General features: G+C 37.8%; 1 protein-coding gene and 1 long non-coding RNA gene across 2 annotated transcripts in view; both read right to left on the bottom strand.

The window, feature by feature from the left end:
• pik3r3b (phosphoinositide-3-kinase, regulatory subunit 3b (gamma)) overlaps window positions 1-20,552 on the bottom strand; it is a 239,206-nt gene that overhangs the window by 34,506 nt on the left and 184,148 nt on the right. The window lies entirely within an intron of this gene.
• LOC129441505 (uncharacterized) lies at window positions 6,223-11,042 on the bottom strand. The gene is made up of 5 exons (XR_012370722.1): window positions 10,762-11,042; window positions 10,041-10,089; window positions 9,824-9,956; window positions 9,623-9,718; window positions 6,223-7,371 (listed from the first exon to the last, which is right to left on the bottom strand). It is a non-coding gene; the product is annotated as an uncharacterized lncRNA (long non-coding RNA).

Below are 20,552 nucleotides of genomic sequence, written 5' to 3'. Positions count from 1 at the left end.
GACTGGGTTGCCTCACGCCATACAGTTTCACTAATATGGAGAGTTTGGTCAGGAACTGCCAGTGCATAGTTCACCGTTGGCAGTGCATTTGGGTAATTTTGGACCAAAGCTAAATGGAACCTAAATGGAACTTTAAAACATAACTAATAGTGTAAGTCCAACTATAGGATGCTACTGGCGCTTTTCCATTGCATAGTACCCTACGGTTTGGGTCAGGTCGGGTCAGCTCAGCTCCCTTTGGCATGGTTAGCTTTTTCATCGAGTTTAGTATCACTTCGCAGTGGGAGGGATTATAGGCGTGTCGTAATATTTGTGCTGCCTACTGTGACATCATACAAGTGAGAGCGTTGTTGTACATCCCCATACATTCATTTATTTCTCAGTCTGCCACAAAATTTAAATTGGCCACCACAAAGAGATGTTTGCACATCGCGTTTATCACTACCTCTGTCTCACATGACAGTTTCTGTATTAAAGGCGTCTCATTGAAGTTGCATTTAAGCATATAATGCTGACGTGCTTGTCGCGAATGTTCCACCACAAACTGCAAGTCTGGAAAAAACTGGTATGGTGTCCCTGATTCTCAACCTGTGAATGTTTTTTTATCGCTAAAAGGGAGTTTGGGAACTTATAGCAGAGCACAGATGACAACATGTTTGCTCGAGACAGCGCAAGCCAGCACTAAGGTCAAGCTAATCTTTTACATTATAGCAATGACGCTGGTAGTGACGATTCTCTCAGACCAATCAGTGATCTACAGTGTTTTCGCTTCACGTTTTGGTATCAGTTCTGGTCGCTTGGAACCTCGACCGAGGTGGTACTAGAATTGGGTACTATTGGGTACTATGTACTGCACCCAATAGAAAAGCTCCCAAAAGTAAGCTGACCCAAACTAAACCAAACAAAACCCTGGGGTAATATGCAATGGAAAAGCGCTTTTACTGTGCGTTCACACCAGATGCGGAAGAGGCGTTAAAAACGTGCTATTCGCGGGTAGTTGGACGCTTGAACATGTTGAGTTTACTCGCTTCTTTCAGGCGTAAAATTCTAGTCATTCGAGACATTCACGCGTAAATTCACGTCATGGGACGGGCTTATATAGCTTAAATTGAGTATACTTACCAGATTGTTTGACCTCCTCACTCAATTTCTTCCAAACAAGATCCTTTAATTCCTTTAAAAGTAGGAAGATGTCTCGGTAGCGATGGTGATTGTCCTCCATTGTAGTTTTGTTTGTTCCATGGCGGGTTGCTATTATAATGACGGATTTACCAAGCGCACGCCAGGAGCGGTTCACAGCTGAAGAGACCCACGTTCTTGTAAGAGCAGTCAAAGACAGAGAAGTTGTTTTGTATGGGGATGAGAGAAACCCGCCCAAATCAGCGTCGGTTAAACAGGCGTGAGAGGAAATAGCCACAATTGTCTCATCAGCTGGCATCCCCATCGTTTCGCCAAGCGCTACAATGATGTCAGGAGACGGGGGAATCCCAAGCTTGCCAGCATAATTTGGGCATGCTGTGCAACGGGAGGTGGATCTGCCTCTACACATGACCTGACGCCAGCAGGACATCGCTGCGTCCACCCTCACCGCTGAAAGGGTTTGGGGGCTTTGAAATCGGAAACGCAAGCAAGGTCCAACCCCAAAGTACACTTACAAATCAAGTTCATATACATTAAAGTTTCTTATGAAAACATTTTAATTATTATTTACATAAAATAAACGTAATACAGCCACACAACAAACTTATTATCGTTATTTGCATGATAATTTTTTAACGCAGACACACAATACATAAAAACTATCACCACAATGCTCACCACTATGATTTCCCTTATCTCATGTGTTAATATTTTTTATTGTAAAAATGTATGATTTGCAAAAATAACTGTTGCATCTGTGTAGATTAGATAAGCAATGCGCGTTGTGCACGCTATACATTATGGTCAAGCATTCACCCTTAAAATAGCATAATGAACTACGCGCAACGCGCCACTGACCTTAGACTATTTTTTTCTGGTTAGTAGCGCAATTGTTTTTTGAAACTGCAAAATAGCATCAGGGGTGGTTTGCGCCGGAACCTGCCTCCTTTTTTGCGCTGAACCGCCCAGGGAGCGCAAGTTAATTCCCTAGTTTGCCGACGTGCGTCTGTGGAGGGAAAAACCCGCTGTGCGCCGGTGCAAAATACGAAATGATACATGCGTCACTGACAAAGTCAATTGCGCTGGGTGCAAGATAGGGCCCCTGGTGTTAACGCACCATTACAGTTGCTACGCAAAATAGCAACCTAACATATTTTATATTAACATACAGTACAATTGAAGTGATGTGCAATAGAATGGTTAATATTATATTCATTGTATTAATATGGCTTTACCACTGCACATTATCTGGGTCAGGCTAATTTGGCCACATATATATGCATATGCATATATGTCTGGACACAAAAATGCCACACCCTACCCTGGGAGCTTTCGTCTGGTGAGATAGCCTATGGTGTCATCTGTTCTCTGCCCAATGGGCATAAACAACCAGCATCTGCTATATATCAAACACACACACATGCACGCTTATACACATAAGCACATAAACACACAGGGCTTAGCCCATGTAAATTGCTGAGAACACACATTATAACATTTGGTTCCAATCCATCAAGCAAAGTTTCTAATTGGGCCTGATGGAATTACGCTCGACCGCATCTCAGGGCATGCTGGGATATGGCTGTGTATGAAAACTGACATGGGTATTTAGTTCTTAATGTTGATTAATTTCAGTTCTGATCAGTACACACAGCCCAAAGAAAACTAGAGGTGTCCTTTGTATTATGTGCATTATGTCAAATATGATTTTTGATTGAAACCCGAAGCTGCTGTTAGCTGCTCACGGTGTATATCAATAAGGTTTTGTTTGGGCAGCCCAGCTGGGAACCCATTTAGCTGCTGCCATTGTTCACGTGCATTTGAATTTATGTGCCTGTGCATTGGAGTAATGTGCATGACATCTGCATGCCAACCGACTCTTGTAATACAAAGCAGAGCCGTGTCACCCATGTGTTGCGTGCACGATCGTATCTCTATTTAATTTGAAAGATGCAAAATCAGATCCAACAGTTTCTCTTGATCACACCCTCTCATTTATACAAACATAAATAGATTGATTTTGTGTTAATGTGTCTACAAATATGTGACTGATGACCTGGCTAATAAACTGTGACTAAGGTGGTAACTATGCATAAATGCTTAAATAAATGACTTAAATTTTATTGTGTCTAGTTAACAAAAATCTAGCACAGATGCTTGTATACAGAACTGATGATTATTCTTGTAGATTACACCGTCAACACACAAATCCCGCTTGGGTTAATTGTTTTAAAACCGCTATACCATAAATCACATAAACTTTGGAGACTCATTTGAAGAACAATGCATAAGATAAAGGTTAAGATCATTTTCTGTTTATCAAAAAACGTCTGAAATCTTTTTTAATACTGTGTAGCCTCGTTAAAAGGCTCATGTAAATGACAATTGGGTAATTCCAGTTTTATGTATGTGACTTTGCAGTCAAAACTTGTAATATAATTTCTCAGAGAATACATTTATGACCAATATATTGAGCCATCTGTTTATATTTTCTTAAACCCCCAATGATAGAAAAAAATCAGTCTATACTTTTTTATTTTAGATGAGAGAAACATGCATGCATGCATGTGACCAAAAATGAATGTGACAAAAAAGTTGACGCAAGATTTTGGTACTTTGTAGGAATTCTGTGAATTTAGGAATTCTGTGAATTTAAAGCCACAAACCGGAAGCAGTAATACCCAACAAATAGAAAAGGGATGGCTCTTCAAACTACATTTAAAGAGCACCAATAGTCCCATTCACGTTTTTACATTTCTTTTTGGTGTGTAAGTGTGTATTAGTACATGTTAACTATATGCAAAAGGTACAAACCCCAAAGTAAACGATGACGCAAGTTATCGTCTCCAACTTAAATCTCATTTCTTGGACTACAACAAACACAAAAAATGTGTTGCCTACATTTTTTGTGTTTGTTGTAGTCCAAGAAATGAGATTTAAGTTGGAGACGATAACTTGCGTCATCGTTGAATTTAACAGTTTACTGTCTGGGATTGGTGATGTAGAGAAGACCGAAATTATCATAATTCCTCCTGCTTCGGACTCACAGCCTGTAAGTTAACTCCTGTTAGCATTGCATTGTGCGCAAATCTTTCAAACATGGTAAGGGGCGTCACATTTCCAGCTGATGTCAGAGGTATTAAGACCAATCATGAATGCGGAGCTTTTCAAATCAGTGCGTTTCAGGAAAAGAGTGAAATCTACAAAAATGTACGGTATGTGAAAAAATTAGTTTTTTTACCATACACTGTAAAAAAAATCCGTAGAAATTGCAGCTGGGTTGCCGGTAATTTACCGTAGATTTAAATTTATGTTATTTACTACCAACAGTTTGTTCAAAGTTAAATGAACATTAAACATTTACAAGTCTTTGTCTTTACAGAGTAAAACTAAAAAACAGCATCAAGCAAAACATTCTGGGAAACAAAATCTGAAGCAAAAAACAGAAAAAGGTTGATGATGATTTCTGGTTCCCAGAATGCTTTGCATGAGGCTGTTATTGTATAGTTTTATTTTGTAAAGATAAAGACTTGCTAATATTTAAAATGTATTTAACTTTGAACAAACTCTTGCCAGTAAATAACATAAATTTAAATCTACGGTAAATTACCGGCAACCCAGCTGCAATAAAATTGTAATTTCTATGGATTTTTTTACAGTGTAAACCACGCGAAGACATTTTATTATACCAAATACACAAAATAACATTGATTTTTAGCAATGAAATAGGCGCTCTTTAAAATAATTTACACTAACCTAACTATGGAACATAATAAAAATACTTTAAAACTTTAATAGAAACTTAAACCACCAAATATTTACATTTTAAATATCAGCATGGTTAATAATTATGGGTGAAAAATTTACTTTTCACGATAAGGTTGACATTTGCATGGAACTGCCGAGTTCATTTCATGATTTAAATGACCTACAAACTAGATAAATTAACTATCCGTATTATTATATATTATATTATTATGCTTTATAATAAAATTCAGCTGACAATATAAAGCCTTTAGCAAGCTATATACAATACTGTATGCATAACCTAGTTCTACTCTTTAAAGTACAAATAAAGTCCATTAGAAATAAACAAATGTTTCAGAGTTGACTATCTTTAATTTCTGTAAGTGGGCCGTAACTCTGCCAAGGATCTTTATTTTGCACACTACTAGACAAAAAAGCTGACAACAATGACCCAATTGCAATGTACTGTCAAAAATGATTTGTCCTTACGGTGCACAAAGATGTTGAGGTGTTGAAGCACAGTTTCCACAGAGCAAAGCAATTTTATACCATTATCCATGAAGATAAAGAGCTCCAAATCCACCGAAAATGTACAGTCTCAGTAACTAAAGAACATGCTTGATGAAAGCACAATAAAGATAATTGCACTGTTTGTCTGCAAAATTTCCTGAAGCTGCAAGATTTACTGATGGCGAGTTTAATACCTAGATCCACAGGATTTGATTTGATCAAACACCTGACTTAGATCATGGGACAGATCATGGAACTTGGCGCGTTCCAACTGCTTACAAAGCAGGATGGGGCTGCCATACAGCGTTACTGCCAGGAGTAAAAGGATTTCAGGTTCACTCACAAGATTGAGAAATGGAAGTGATGCATCTCCAGAGATGCTGGCCTAAAAGCTAAGCAGGATGACTTCACCAAGTTTGTCTAGCTAACTGATTACTGTGGTAAACTCTATTGTAAGTAAAGAATAAGTCAGATGAATTAGGACCTTGCAAAGGTAGTTCTGGTAAACATGCTTGTTCTTCTACATTTTCATTATATGACTCAGGTTCCAATTGATAAGGCAAAATTGTTAACTGTTTACACCTGTAAAGCTGAAGACGTTTGTGGTTATGGCACGGATTGGGACATTTCGACATTAGGACCCCTTTGAACAATGCAGAAGAAAATATATGCTGAAGCCCACTCCATTTTTTATAGGGCATCCATTAGATAGATGAGCCAGCAGGGTCTCGTCGTCATCTGATGGTGTCTCTGTCCCTGTCCCAATCTCCCCCTTCCTCATGACCCCCTCTTTAACCCATTCCCCTTATCATCACACTGTAAAATGTAATAAGTTGAGTTTACTTAAAAAAGTGAGGAAACCGATTGCCTCATAATTTTAAGTAAGTTAGTGTATTGCTTTTAAGTTGGCAAAACTTTATATTATTTGTAGCCTAAACTTATTCATCAAGTAAGGTAGAGTATTCATTTTAAGTTGTCAAAACTTAACAGTACAAGTAGACTAAACTTATGAATCAAGTAAAGTTAAGTACTCTTTACTTAAAATCATTAGTTGAGATAACTTCTTTTTATTGTTCACTTTACTTGTAAATATAAGGAAACCGATTGCCTTACATTTGTAAGTAAGCTGAACTAACAAAAATGAGTAAAGCCAAAAAGCAACAAAATGAGGTTAAAACATTTATTTTAAACATGTTAACAGTGTACAAAGTAAAACATTTTTGTTGCACACACACACACACACACACACACACACACACACACACACACACACACACACACACACAAGAAAGGAGTTTGTGTTCAGTCACCCATCAATCTGGATACCCAAAATGCAACAATAGACCTAAGACAGTCTTGTTTCTGTTATTACAAACACAATGAACACACTTTGACAAACAAATTCAAAACAAGTTTTCTATTTAGTGACTGCAGTTTTGGTTTTGTATCCAGGTTGGCATGTGACTGATAAAAAAAATCACAAATTGCATCAACAGACCTACAGTAACAATCTTGTTTCTGCCATCAGAAACACGCAAAATACATCTTAACTAAAACATCAAAGTTTTGCAGCAATTAAAGTTGAGTTTTTCTGGAACTTGTATCCAGGTTGACAAAAAATAAAAAACCCAAAATGCAACAGATCTACAGTAACACGGACTTTTTTCACACAAAACACACTACTTCACATTAGTATGTTTTGTAGTGATGGCAGTTTTGACTTTAGTGATTTGTGCCCCAGGGAAAGAAAAACCCTGTGAATCAACTCAAAATAAGCTGTGAAGGGGTACTCCATATTTAAAACAACGATCAGTCCAAAAACTAAACACATGGCATGTGATACTTTCTCAAGTCCATCCATGGCTGTGACACCCTACCAAATAATTGCTGTAAACCATGTGGAGAAATGTGTCTGTCCTCCGGCACCAGACTGAGAATTCCTATTGATAGTTGAGGTGGGTCACCATCACAGTCCTAATAAGATAGAAACGCAATATTAAAATACATTCTCATAATACATTTTAACTGTTCAATGTGATGTTACTAGTTTTTGAAGTGACACTTAAATTTGTAACAGTGCTTCAGTTGGAATTGCCAATAATGATTTGGACCTTTCAGCAGAAGCTTCTTTCCTGGTGGTGCAAAAACATCCTTGGAACATATTTAATTAATAATATCTTGTTAGAAAACTCTTCTATAGGTAAGGTATATTGTATAGGCAGCAGGTTGTTTTTGCAGAAATAATCCCCAACAGTGTGATCAGGACTCTGTGTCAAGCAGAGGGTCTTGTATCAAACTGAAGGTGTCCCGATCGGGATGTAGAGACAGGACGCAAACGCAAAGTTCAAAATAAATAACATTTAATAATAAAGACACGAGGGCTGACATGGTGAATACAGGAACACAGGAAAACAGGAACATCCAACACAGGGAACAGACAGGGTAATGACAATAATCCGGCAACCGGTGTGACAGAAACAAGGCATATAAATACAAAGACAATTAAACATAAGACAGGTGTAGTGTATTGGCGTAATGAGTCAATGAGTGTCCAGGTGAGACGGATCAGTGCAATACACAAAACATGACACGGACTAGCCGTGACATAACCCCTCCCTCTACGAGTGGCTACCAGACACTCACATAAACACAAAACAAAAACAAAGTCTGGTAGCGAGAGTCCAAGGGAGGGGTGGAGGGCTTGGGGACCCTGGCGAAGCCGGCAGCCGCCGGGACGAAACCAACAGGACGGTGGGCCGGACTGCGCCAGGAGAACCGGAGCGATCGCTCCGAGAACCGAGGCAGACAAATTACCCCCCTTCTGGGAATCATCGACGATGAGGTGCCCCCCGGAAGTCATCTCCCGTCCCCTCGCGGAAATGGAGACCCTCACTCGGTAGCCACCCCGGGGAAATGATCGGGCGTGGTCCATTCCGGATCCCCCTACGAGCGGGACGGTGGTCCTCCGAGGGACCGTCGACGACGACTCAACCGTTGGGGGACCGCCTGGGCCGATCCTCCTCCCACAGGCCCGCAGGAGCGAGCGATCGCTCACGGTGGTCCCCAAGAGACATCGGGGCTGATGGGGAATGAACCCCGATGTCACTACTCCCCCTCGACGAAACTCCTGGGGGAGCCGCCCTCCGTGAACTTGCTGCGTCCAGTTTGGCCGGATTATTCTGTCACGATCGGGATGTAGAGACAGGACGCAAACGCAAAGTTCAAAATAAATAACATTTAATAATAAAGACACGAGGGCTGACATGGTGAATACAGGAACACAGGAAAACAGGAACATCCAACACAGGGAACAGACAGGGTAATGACAATAATCCGGCAACCGGTGTGACAGAAACAAGGCATATAAATACAAAGACAATTAAACATAAGACAGGTGTAGTGTATTGGCGTAATGAGTCAATGAGTGTCCAGGTGAGACGGATCAGTGCAATACACAAAACATGACACGGACTAGCCGTGACAGAAGGTGCTTATTTCATGATAACAACCTGCTGTCTGTGCATTATCTCACTAATTATGTGGCTATTTTACTCATAAGGTAAGCAACATTAAATATTTATTTGAACTATTTTATTAGCTTATTTTTAACAAATACAGGAAAACCTGTTTTTTTTTTCAGTTTTAAGACGAGACGTTCAAATGTCACAAACAGCTTTGTTCACTTATAATGCGATCAACCAAAACCCATAGTGTCATGTTGATGTATTTCTTTTTTTCGCTACTGTCAGGTATACATCTCAGACTGATCTTTGAATATTTGATTTTTTGCTTTCTTTATAATTTTTGAATTGGTTATGTAATTGACATAAAACCTTTACCTGGCAAATAAATTATGTTTTCATTTATTCACAGCATTTATCAGAAGTTATCGATTCTCTTAATTGACAGAATAACTCAATGGTGGGGAAAGAGTTCAAAACTACAATACAAATTTCTCGCTAGAAATGCAATCAAAAGTGAAAATATTACTTTATTTACACTAAATGTGTGCTCAGTTGCTTTCTTGGCCACCATTTTATTTTATCGAACTCAACCAGGCTCGACCAATCTTGAGCATGCTCACGCATAGAATTGTGGGACAAAAGGATGTGCCTTGGTGCCTTTAATTATCTTCTATTTACACATTATTTCTTTAATAATGCTAATTAAATGCTAACACAAAAATTAGGACACCGCATATTGATTAAACGAGAAGAATACTAACCATGTTTGTTTTCAGGAAGTCTGTAGTGTCTTCCGCAAGAAGGATAGCAAGACCATGGAGAACTACCGTCCACCGAGCAGTGACATCAGTGATGTTCTGACGAATAATACATAAAACATTGAGATCAACAGTGAGAACAGATTACTTAAAAGTTAGCATATGGACTTAAACTATTTAAAACAAACAAACAAAAATACTTACTATTAGATACTCAAGAGAGCTTTTAAACTTTTCTTTCATTCAAAATCTTCAAAAACCATGTTTAGCAAGGGATGAGAACAATTCTTGCTTGAGGTTTTTGCTTGCGACTTGGTTGTACTCCACAGTAACGTTACTATATGAAAGAAGGATAACAAAAGAAACAACATATCAAGATTTAAAGTTTTTACATGCCCTAAATAAAATGTGTGTTAATTACCTGACTTTCCATGAAGGGTATGCGCTCTCTTCAAAGAAACAAGCTCCTGCTAAATAATAATAATATACAATTAACAGTATATTGATTGATAGATATCAATAGATATATTGATAGAAAAAGCAATTGTGAAAACAACATTTTTAGCATTCACTCTATAAACTTAAAACTTTTTATACAGCACATCTCTTATTTAACATAACTTGGCATTTTAAGGTATGAAATTATTAATGTTTTTTTCTCCAGTGGTGGGTAGAAACATGCTTACTGCATTACATTGACTTGAGTAACAATTTTGAAAGCACCTACTTTAAATGTGCTATTTTACCTTTTATAAGCAGTTCTAAGCATTTTCATGTAGTTTATTATTATAAACCCCACCAACACGAATTATAAACTCACTACTTAAGCAGTTTTTCCATTGCATACTTTTACTTTTACTCAAGCAGTTAATACTATGGCTTAACTTTAACTAACTTTTTATATAATTACATTTTTACTCAATCTACCTCTGCATATTAGTTACTTATGTCTGTTAAACGAAAATATGTTAATCTTTAAACATTTAATGATTAGCAGTTGTTGGATTGCTAATTGTGATCAAATAGCATGCATCAGTTTTATTATTACCGACAAAATATTACTGTTTACAAACTGTGATTGTAATATTGCGATAAAAATGTAGCAATTAAAAAAGAAAAATGCTATATTAGCACAAACTTACCTCCTCATGCTCTTATCCGACCATGTGCTGTTGTCGTCTTCTTCAGTTAACCACTCAGTTAAGCCATCACTTACTCCTTGGGAGCATTACTGCCACCTACTGTGCAGTCATCCTTTTTGAAAATACTTGAAATTTTAAGTTGAGCTAAATTAATCTGTTAAGTTTAATCAAGTTGACTTGAGTTTGCATAGAAAAAAGTTGGGATTACTTAGTTAAACTAAGTAAGGTTAACAAACTTAATTAAATAAGTTAAGTTTACTTAATATTTTTAGTAAGCTGAGCTATTACATTTTACAGTGTACCCCATCAAAAGAGCCAGAGCGCCAAGGGCTCAAATCAGCTGACATGCATGACAATTATGCAGAATGACACCCCTCACTTTGACATCAGCCAGATGTACAACTGCCTGGAATGTGGAGATTTTCGTGAGCCAGCGATAGATATCATGGGTGATGGAAAGGGAGGTTGGGGTAGAGGGGTGGGGAGTAGTGGGAAATGGGCCAAAAGATAAAGATAATGGGATGAAGTGAAATAGTGTTAGAGAGGGATAACAGAAATTGTAAAGCTAAATAACAAAAAATAAAAGCAATTGAAAATCTAATTACTAAAACAGTCAATTGCATTTCAAATTAAAACGTTCAGTGTATTGAACAAACAATACGGATTTTATTTAGGGTTGTATTAAATCTAAGCTACATTTTAGGCCAACACTGCTTTTGTTTATCGTAAGGGCATATGGGAAACCCCAAGTATTGCAATGTTTTACCAGAAAATACTTTAAAGGGACACTCCACTTTTTTTGAAAATATGCTTCATTATCCAGCTCCCCTAGCGTAAAACATTTGATTTTTACCGTTTTGGAATCCATTCAGCCAATTTTCGAGTCTGGCGCTAGCACTTTTAGCATAGCTTAGCACATTCTATTGAATCTGATTACACCATTAGCATTGTGCTAAAAATAACCAAAGAGTTTTGATGTTTTTCCTATTTAGAGCTTGACTCTTCTGTGGTTACATCGTGTACTAAGATCGACAAAAAATTAAAATTTGTGTAATATCACTACGCCTGCTGCAGCCATGTTATGGCAGCAAAGTCCTTGATTACTACGCCAGAATGAGAGTATAGTTCTTAGCCATATCTGCCTAGAAGATCGCAACTTGTAATTTTCTGTCGGTCTTAGTACACAATGTAACTACAGAAAAGTCAAGTTTTAAATAGAAAAAATATTGAAACTCTTCAGTTATTTTTTCAGCGCGATGCTAATGGTCTAATCGGATTCAATGGATTACGCTAAGCTATGCTAAAAGTGGTAGTACCAGACCCGGAGATCAGCTAATTGGATTCCAAAACGGTAAAAATCAAATGTTGGACAATTTGTATATTTTCCAAAAAAGTGGAATGTCCCTTTAATAATGCTATTGTACAAAAAAATGGGGGAGGGGGGTCATTTTATTTTTAACTGTAGATACTTTAAAATTGAGTCTTTATGATATGATTGATATACTGTATTGCTAGGACTGTGCTCATTCCTACTTTTAGGGATAAGGAATAAACATGCTAATGTAAGTGTGCAAGACTAATATACAGAAATCCAATAAACAAACAATGTTCAGGAGACTTGTATTTAACAGGTCTACGGTCAAAATTGCCACAATCGCAAAGATCAAAGACTGTAACAGCAGCTTGGGTTAAATCATATTACAGTAATGTGGTCATGCACACATCAAGACAACTGCACATCAAAGAAAAGGTTAGGCATCCAGTCAGTGGAATTAGGAGGATCACATACATGGTTTAACACTATAAGTCATGAGATCTTCAAGTAAGCAGGATAGCACGCAGCATTACGCTTAATAAAGCAAGGTTTTAAATTCCAACACCGACATTATTATCAAGACTTTTTATGCACAGATATGTAAAGTGTATATGCTGACTGATTAAAATCCTGGTCCTGGTAATTATGCATGAAGAAATCAGTGGCTATGACACAGATAGAGTAGCACTTTTTCAAAGTCAGACTGTGAAGCCGTTACAACTATATTCGGCTTATCGCTCAGGCGCAGGACACGAAATGGTTCAACAATGGCGTCATTATTTACACCCAGATGGAGAGGCCAATTGATAGGCGTAGGTGGATTTATGCTGCGAGTGCGAAGAGGAACGACCTACACCCCTGACCTTCTTTCATCTGTCCCTCAGTGGGGAATTGATGTCTGGATGTCCTAGGCCAACAAAAGCAAACCTAGACATAGTAAAAGAGTTTCTGGGGGAGGGTGAAAGCAGAACGAGCGCTAAGGTTCATCCATGACAGTCGAGAAGAAAATGACCTTCGTCAAAAGTGCGGTGACATCTTTGTAGTATTTTAGGATATGAATCAAGGGCCATTCTAAATTGAGTAAGCAACCAGCACAAAACTATGGATTCTTCAAAATTTCAACTTAAAATTTGACCACTACCTTGTAAGAATATATGAAGAGTTCGGTTCCCAAACGCGATAAACACCATTTTAAAAAAGAAGTAGTTACAGCCAAAATCAGTATTGTATCTGGTCAGTATAAAAAAGTAAATTCTTCATTTTACTCTAAAATCCGATATCTGCCATGTTATTCCGTCATCTTTCCCCCCCTTTTTTTTCCAAAACGACAGTCCTCCTTCTCTGCAGAATGCAATAAATCCGCTCAACAAATCACAGTGCACTATTTCACACATTGTAAACACCAGGGGCGTCATGCACCAATTTTTTTTAAGGGGGCACAGTGTGCAAAGCTCACAGAAATTAGTGCATACACATACATCAAACAAATTATATTATAGAGCTTTCAGTCTTTTCCATGGCACTTACATTTCTAACATTCTAAACGCCCCTGCCATAGTGCAAAAACCTCCAAAATAAAAAAGTGTTGACTAACTTTCATATCAAATACTATTCAATCGGATTAATGACATATTGGCATCATATTTACATCTGAAACGGCATGTGTCCTATTTACGTTTTGTTTAATGACTTGTTTAATTCTGTCATTAATGCATTTTTCACAACAACTGGCAAAAATTCTTCGTACAAGAAGGCCATTCTCAAATAACGAATCTATAACCACATATGTGTACAAACTCCACCAACCTGTACAAAATCATACTACGATTGCACGGATGTACACTTACTGACAAGAATACGGAAGCAATGCAAATGAAAAACAACAACAATAGAACAATAGAAATCATGGTTATTTAAAATGCTTTTCAAATAATTCTTAACTAAGTACAACTCCAGCAACACATAAACTAAAACAAGATAATATCAAAACAAAACATACTATGACATCCCTTCACAAATCTTGTCACGACAACCGCCAAAACCACTAAACACACAATAAAGACTTTTAAATGATGTGATAGAGCACACATATCCAACTAAAACACTAAATAAAACTCTTAGTATAACAGAGCTAAATGCAAAAACAAGTCTTACCTTTTGTCATCGTGCAGTTTTTATTCCACAAAAACGCGTGCAACAATTCCCAGTGGAAGAGAACATGTTTATTTATCCACAGTGCAAATCATTACTTCTGGAATATGCAATATGCAAAGCGCGAGTGTGGGTAGAACCATGAGTTTGTTTAAATGTTAAAAATACAGATTATAAAAGCAGCGGTCATCATGAGACCTCCTGCAGCGCGAAACTCACTATAGATTGTGTTCGACTTCAAGCTGCGCAGCAAGAACGACAGGCTGATGACGTCAAAGCACCGCGAGGGTGAGTCGAGGAATCATCAGAAGAGTTTGATTTCAAACCGCTTTCGCGGCACGTTGATGTCATCCGCCTGTCGGTTCCAGTGTTATAGCATGAAGTCGAACACACGTGTAAATGATCCTTATTAGTGATGTACCAATGTTTAGATATGTTCTACTGAAAATATTTAAAATGATCTTTAATGAGCATCATTATAGCCTGGTGATTTCTGGTGTTTTTTCTGAATGCTAGGGTATGGTAACTGCCATACCCTGCCATACGCAAACGCCGCCCCTGCTACTAATATAAGGTCGCGACGGTCACATTTTAAACCATACAATTTCTACACAGAGGAGGTTAACAACACATTACCGTACTGGGGATTTGGAAATGTTGTGAGCGTGTCTTACACGTTTTAATTCCTAAGATAGCCAAATGCAGCCAGCAGCAACAGCTAAGCTCGTGAACGCGCGCAGACGCTGACGTCTGCGGCTGCGCCGACTGCAGCGCCTGACGCCAGAATAAAGTAATGTACACGATCAAAACATTATCAAAACTCTGAAAAGTGAAACGGATGCAGCACAAAATTGACAATTTGTGCATTTTAAACAGATTAAAAGATTAATGGACGCTTTTTTATTTTTGAGGTTGCTTGCAAAATCCATTTGGCTCAAAAATCCGAGGGGGCAGCTGCCCCCTTAGTTTCAATGGGCATGACGCCTCTGGTAAACACCAATGGCACCGCTTTGAATTCAGACGGAATCCTAGTTTTCCTCATCTACTTTGCACTTCGTGAACAAAACAAAATAATACCTTTAATGACATTGATAAACCTGTGGTGGTTTTCTGCGGCGGGGAAGAAACGTAAGCCATGAAAATCTAATAATTTATGTGAGAGGCACTCAGGCGAAGGAAAATGCTGTCGTGTGAGAACAAGCAACAGCCGGCATTTAACACATTGACCCCCAGGTGATCTTATGAAAAACTTTACATTATTTTACTCAAAGTCAACGAAAATCGAGCAGGACCAAAACATTTTACAGCTGATCGCTGTCAAAAAAGTTCAGTGACGACATCCCAAGTATAACAGCAGCAATGACAGTGTTCTTAGTATGACAAAGTGTTTTGATTAATGTCATCAGTGTTTATTTTTTTTGTCAGTGTATACCACTAGTCAACTAAATAAATATAACACGGCAAAGATGAATGCACATTTATATACTAATTCAATAGATTTGGAGAATTTTAGAAAAAAACTTCCCATGGATTTACTGCATTTTGCGAAAAATAAATAAATAATAATAATAATACGTTTTTATAATAAATCTTTGAAAATCAATTATGGATTTGAATTTTTAATATTATTATAACCCAAAGATGCTATGTAAAAAATTGTAACAGAAAATAGTTGTTTTCATCTTGTCACTTTCTTGGTATAGAAAACACATTTTTTACCCAAACTAGTCAAAATTAATTTATTGCGTTTTGGAACCAAACTCTTCATATACTGTAGTAGCTGTGATTGGTTAGGGAATAGTTTATGTACAGGCCTCCTGTGTTTAAAAAAAAGAAGCAGAGAAACACACTTTAAGATGATGCTGTCAATCACTGGCATCCAAGTTGACAACAAATCATCTCTTGTGGGTCCAAAATGAATATACCCACTTCCCCCAAGCACGTCCAACAGTCAACAACCAACTGCTATAAGACCCGAAGTTCATTTCTTGATGTAATATAACAATCATCCCCCTCACATCTCAAACCTTTCACTCGCCTCACCTCACCAACTAGATCTTCAGTCTTGCTCTCAGTCGTCAATCTATCCATCCATCCAAATTCCACTGCTGTCCAACACAATCATATTTGGGAAGATGTTTCAAATAAAACTCTGTTCCAGTCTAACGGGATATTTCTGTATCTGAACTTCTTCCTTTGGACTTTGGAGCTGTTAAATCTCTTGGGTCACTGCAGATGCTGATATGCCCACTCGCCTGGCTTGATGGACAAGGCCATCTTGTCGGTAATAGAAGCAGTAATCCACCCAATCTAACACACACAATGGAAACCTAAGGTCAATAATGCAAATCCTTCCTTGCTTGCTTCAAGCAAACACTGAAAACATTCAGACTGTAGCTTTATTTGATTGAACTTGCACATTTCAAAGCCTGCTGATAACCAGAATGAAGTTTCCTTTAAGGAAAACGGGCTGAAAGAGACCGTTTGGTTGCTGAATAGAAATTTGGATTAGGAAAAGACTCAAGTATGTGACAGCAAGGCTTTCTGTCCGATGCAATGCAAACATATGAACAGCCTGATAAGATCAGCCTCTGTGTATTGTAATGGTGACACATCCATCTACAGCCCATTGTTGTCTCTTTGTAGCTGACTACAACCAAATGCTTAAGAAGCAGATCTGGCAGCACGGAATAGGGTGCACATGAAACCAATTTTGCCTCATCATCACTGTCATCATTTTCTGTGCAGTGCTGCATGAAAAAAATCTACTTCATTTCAAATGGTTACTGGTGTGACAAATGGAAACTCAGCAAAAACATGCAAACAGTACAAACTTTCCATGTAGCCTCTCAATTAATATGAGGTCATAAAACGGCAAGCACTGTATTAAAAAGAGCATTTTAACGTACAAACAAATACCAGTGGATGTTTTGTGAGCATGGTACTATGGTAATATTTGTACATACATTAAAGTATATGGGGTATATGTTTAAAAAAACATACATATGATTAGGCTATATCATGGTGTGGCCATTTTTTATATGGATATCTTTTAAAATTTTTCAATGAATGATTAACATGTAATGCATTATTCTTTTCTTTTCATGCAACCTAAAGAATGAGTTATTGCACAGGATGTAATGGACATGCGAGAGTCTCGATCAATAACTCTATATAATGACCGTTCTGCACACATTCAGCCCTGTCTGAGCAATGGGTGTGTATGTATGGGGGCCTAAGGGGGAAAAATTGTGCCTGCTTAAGATATTGCATTTAATCAAATATTTGTTTCAGGGTCTGTCAACCCACTGACATTCCCTAGTTAAAATGTATACATTTCATTGGTACGTTTGATTGATGGTGTGCTTGGCCCTGTTTTAAATCTAATGTTTAACCTTGACCATCCTTGCAGCTTAGAAAAGCAAAAAGCTTGCTTTCTTTCCTGAGAGAAAAAATCTCAGTCTGACCCCTGTGTTTTGGTTGATACGCTCCGTGGCAAACTGATTTGAGAACAGTTGAAGTGAAGCCATAAGTGCTAGGCAATCAAAACACAAGTAGTTTATGCAACAATTGCGGCAGCATCTACCACCGAGGCGGTACTAGTGGACCTGCAGTCCTACTTTACACACACAATGGGACATCAGGCTTGCTGAGTGGAAGATTTTCTGTTACTTGAGCATCTTTCATGGGAACACTAATTTTCCTCAGTAAGAAATTCCAGCTATGGTCTTTCTCTCAAGGGCCATTTTACAAAACAGTTGTGCTGCTTATTTTTGGACATGGTACTTGAATGCAAAAACCTGAGTTGAAAAGCCTGAGATGATAACTATAAAGTTTTCAGAAATTTAAGGGAATAACGGAGATCACAGCACAACTAACAATAAAGATGTAGATTAAATATATCATTGGGAACACTTGCAGAATTATTTTTTTCTTTAAAATATTTTTTCCAATAATAAAAAAATTAAATCCAGAATATACTGTAAAGGGCAAGTGCATTTAAAATGTATAACTGCCGCCACACACTAAAAGATAAACGGGCCGAATCTGGGACGCGAGAGACACCTGCCTTATTTCAGGGCTCAAAATTAACTTTTCTATTTGGTAGCACTTGTGCTCCCAACTTTAAAGAGTTAGGAGCACCAGCAGAAATTTAGGCGCACCCATCCAAAAATTAAAAAGCACCACAAGTACAATGTATATGTTAAAAAATTTATTTTATTAAAAATAAAACACCACCCCTGGGCTTTACACATCCTATGGCCAGCATTTGAAATTTGGTCTTCTATTATTTTTTTATTTTTTTGCTGCATAGAGTCCTAAAATAATACCCAAATGCTGTTGAAATAGTATAGCAGCGATAACAATTACAGGTAACATAATTATGACTACAATAGAAAATAGAGCATCACAATCTAAATCAAGTCGCACCACAACAAAATGGGCAGTCGCACAAATGCTCCCAAATATATTTTAAGGTCGCACAGATTAAACTGGGTTCCGCTGGAATTTCCCGCATGTTGATTCTGACCAATCGAGAAGCATTTTAGGAAATTCGTTCAAAGACATGGATGGATGTTATCACATGACTGCATTTTGGTTTGTTTCAACTGGTACAGAACAGAGCAGTCAGTTTGGTGTAAAAAAAGGAACCGAAAACTGCAAAAAAGCTACAATGTATCATTTTTTGATTTTGGTACGGACTAAATGAACAAACCTAAAGATGTAAAAGCACCCCAAGGAGCTGTTGGTCCACTTGTTTGGTCCGCTTTTGGTGCGCACTGAGTTCGATTGCTGCATTCTCACCTGCCCAAACGAACTGTACCAAGTGGGATAACAAACTCTTGTAAGATTCAACCGAACTAAACAAGGCAGGTGAAAAAACAATTTTTGTTCATTATGATTCATGGACACTTATTTTAAAGTGTAATCAAAAGTTTTGTGCAGCTACCCGATTTGCATTTTTTTTGTGAACCAGGTGCTAACCAGCACAAACAGTGCATACAAATAAACCACAGTCGAAATTCATTCTTAGCAAATTCCTCTCAGTCTTTTCAAAAGTCATTTTTCTCCTGTTGTTGCTCTACATATTTTACTCAGCTCACACTTAATTCTCTCTCTCTTACAAAATATCACTGTTGACTCTCTTCCTGACCCTCCACTAAACCAAATTTAGTGTATCCTTCATATTTCATCAACACGTTTCACCTTAAATCCAAAAATACCCACAAAAGGAAACCAGAACACCAAAAATATGCATGTGAGTCTACTTCACTTTGGCATTAATTTACAACATAGACACATGGCAGGCTGATTCAATGGGATATTTCTATAGGGACCCATTTCAAATTATATTATCCAATAAGATTGAGGGGGTGAGAATTGTAGCATTTGAGCCTGGAGGACAAAGTGACTGTCATCAAAATGTAAATATCTCATTGATTTTTGAGACTCTAGTACACTGCTTATAAAGAGTGCAAACACACACACATACACACACATCACAGCCTGGCTGACATTTCATGCTATTCGATCCAGGTACCCAGAGAATGAAAGGCTGGATGAGGGCTGAGAATCAAAAGCAAGTTGAAAGCTGTAAAGCTTCGGGCACAGATGAACAACATCGTTTGACGCTTTATTTGATGATGTATTGTGGGCCTACCAGGAAACACTGTGTGTTTGCTCGTGTACGTGTGTTAAATGTGTCTTTGAGATGGAAAGTGAGTGTCGAACAGACAAAACACCTTGTCTTTCCTTCTGTTGCTCTCCAAACTACCTTGTTTCCTCGCTTCGACCCAGCAAGTTGCTGGCAGGGCATGACATTAAAAAGAGATATAAGGAAGATTCATAAGTGTACCTGTAATGCTCTCCTGAGGGCTACATTGCTTCACTATGTGGCCCTGTTGTATTCGTTATAAAAGTGAAAGTCAAGGTGATATGATGATGCTACATCCCAGGTAAATTTACAATATTTAACATGCCTAGCTAAACCTAAAATTGTTAGCTGGCTTGTACTTACAAATCTAATGTAAAGTTCACATTTAAATATTTAACTTTGCTTACTAAATTATATAATTATAAACTATACATTTAGAGCTTTTATTATTAGTGGACCCTCTCCTGAAGATTTGCTTTCTTTAATAAGAGACCTTTCTCTGGATCAGGGGTATTGGTGTGACCATCAGACTTTTATTATTTATTATTATTACACAGCTTGTTAGAATGCTGGATTCTATAACAGGACTCTTAACAGGACTCTGCAAGAACAGGACTCTTAATTCTGCTGGCTTCACTAAAATGTTTTTTTTCCTATACTGTTCATTAT

This window comes from Misgurnus anguillicaudatus, chromosome 8 (assembly GCF_027580225.2).
Source record: "Misgurnus anguillicaudatus chromosome 8, ASM2758022v2, whole genome shotgun sequence".
Classification (NCBI taxonomy): Eukaryota; Metazoa; Chordata; class Actinopteri; order Cypriniformes; family Cobitidae; genus Misgurnus; species Misgurnus anguillicaudatus.
The sequence above is the reverse complement of the archived record's forward strand: the minus strand, read 5'-3'. Positions and strand labels throughout refer to the sequence as shown.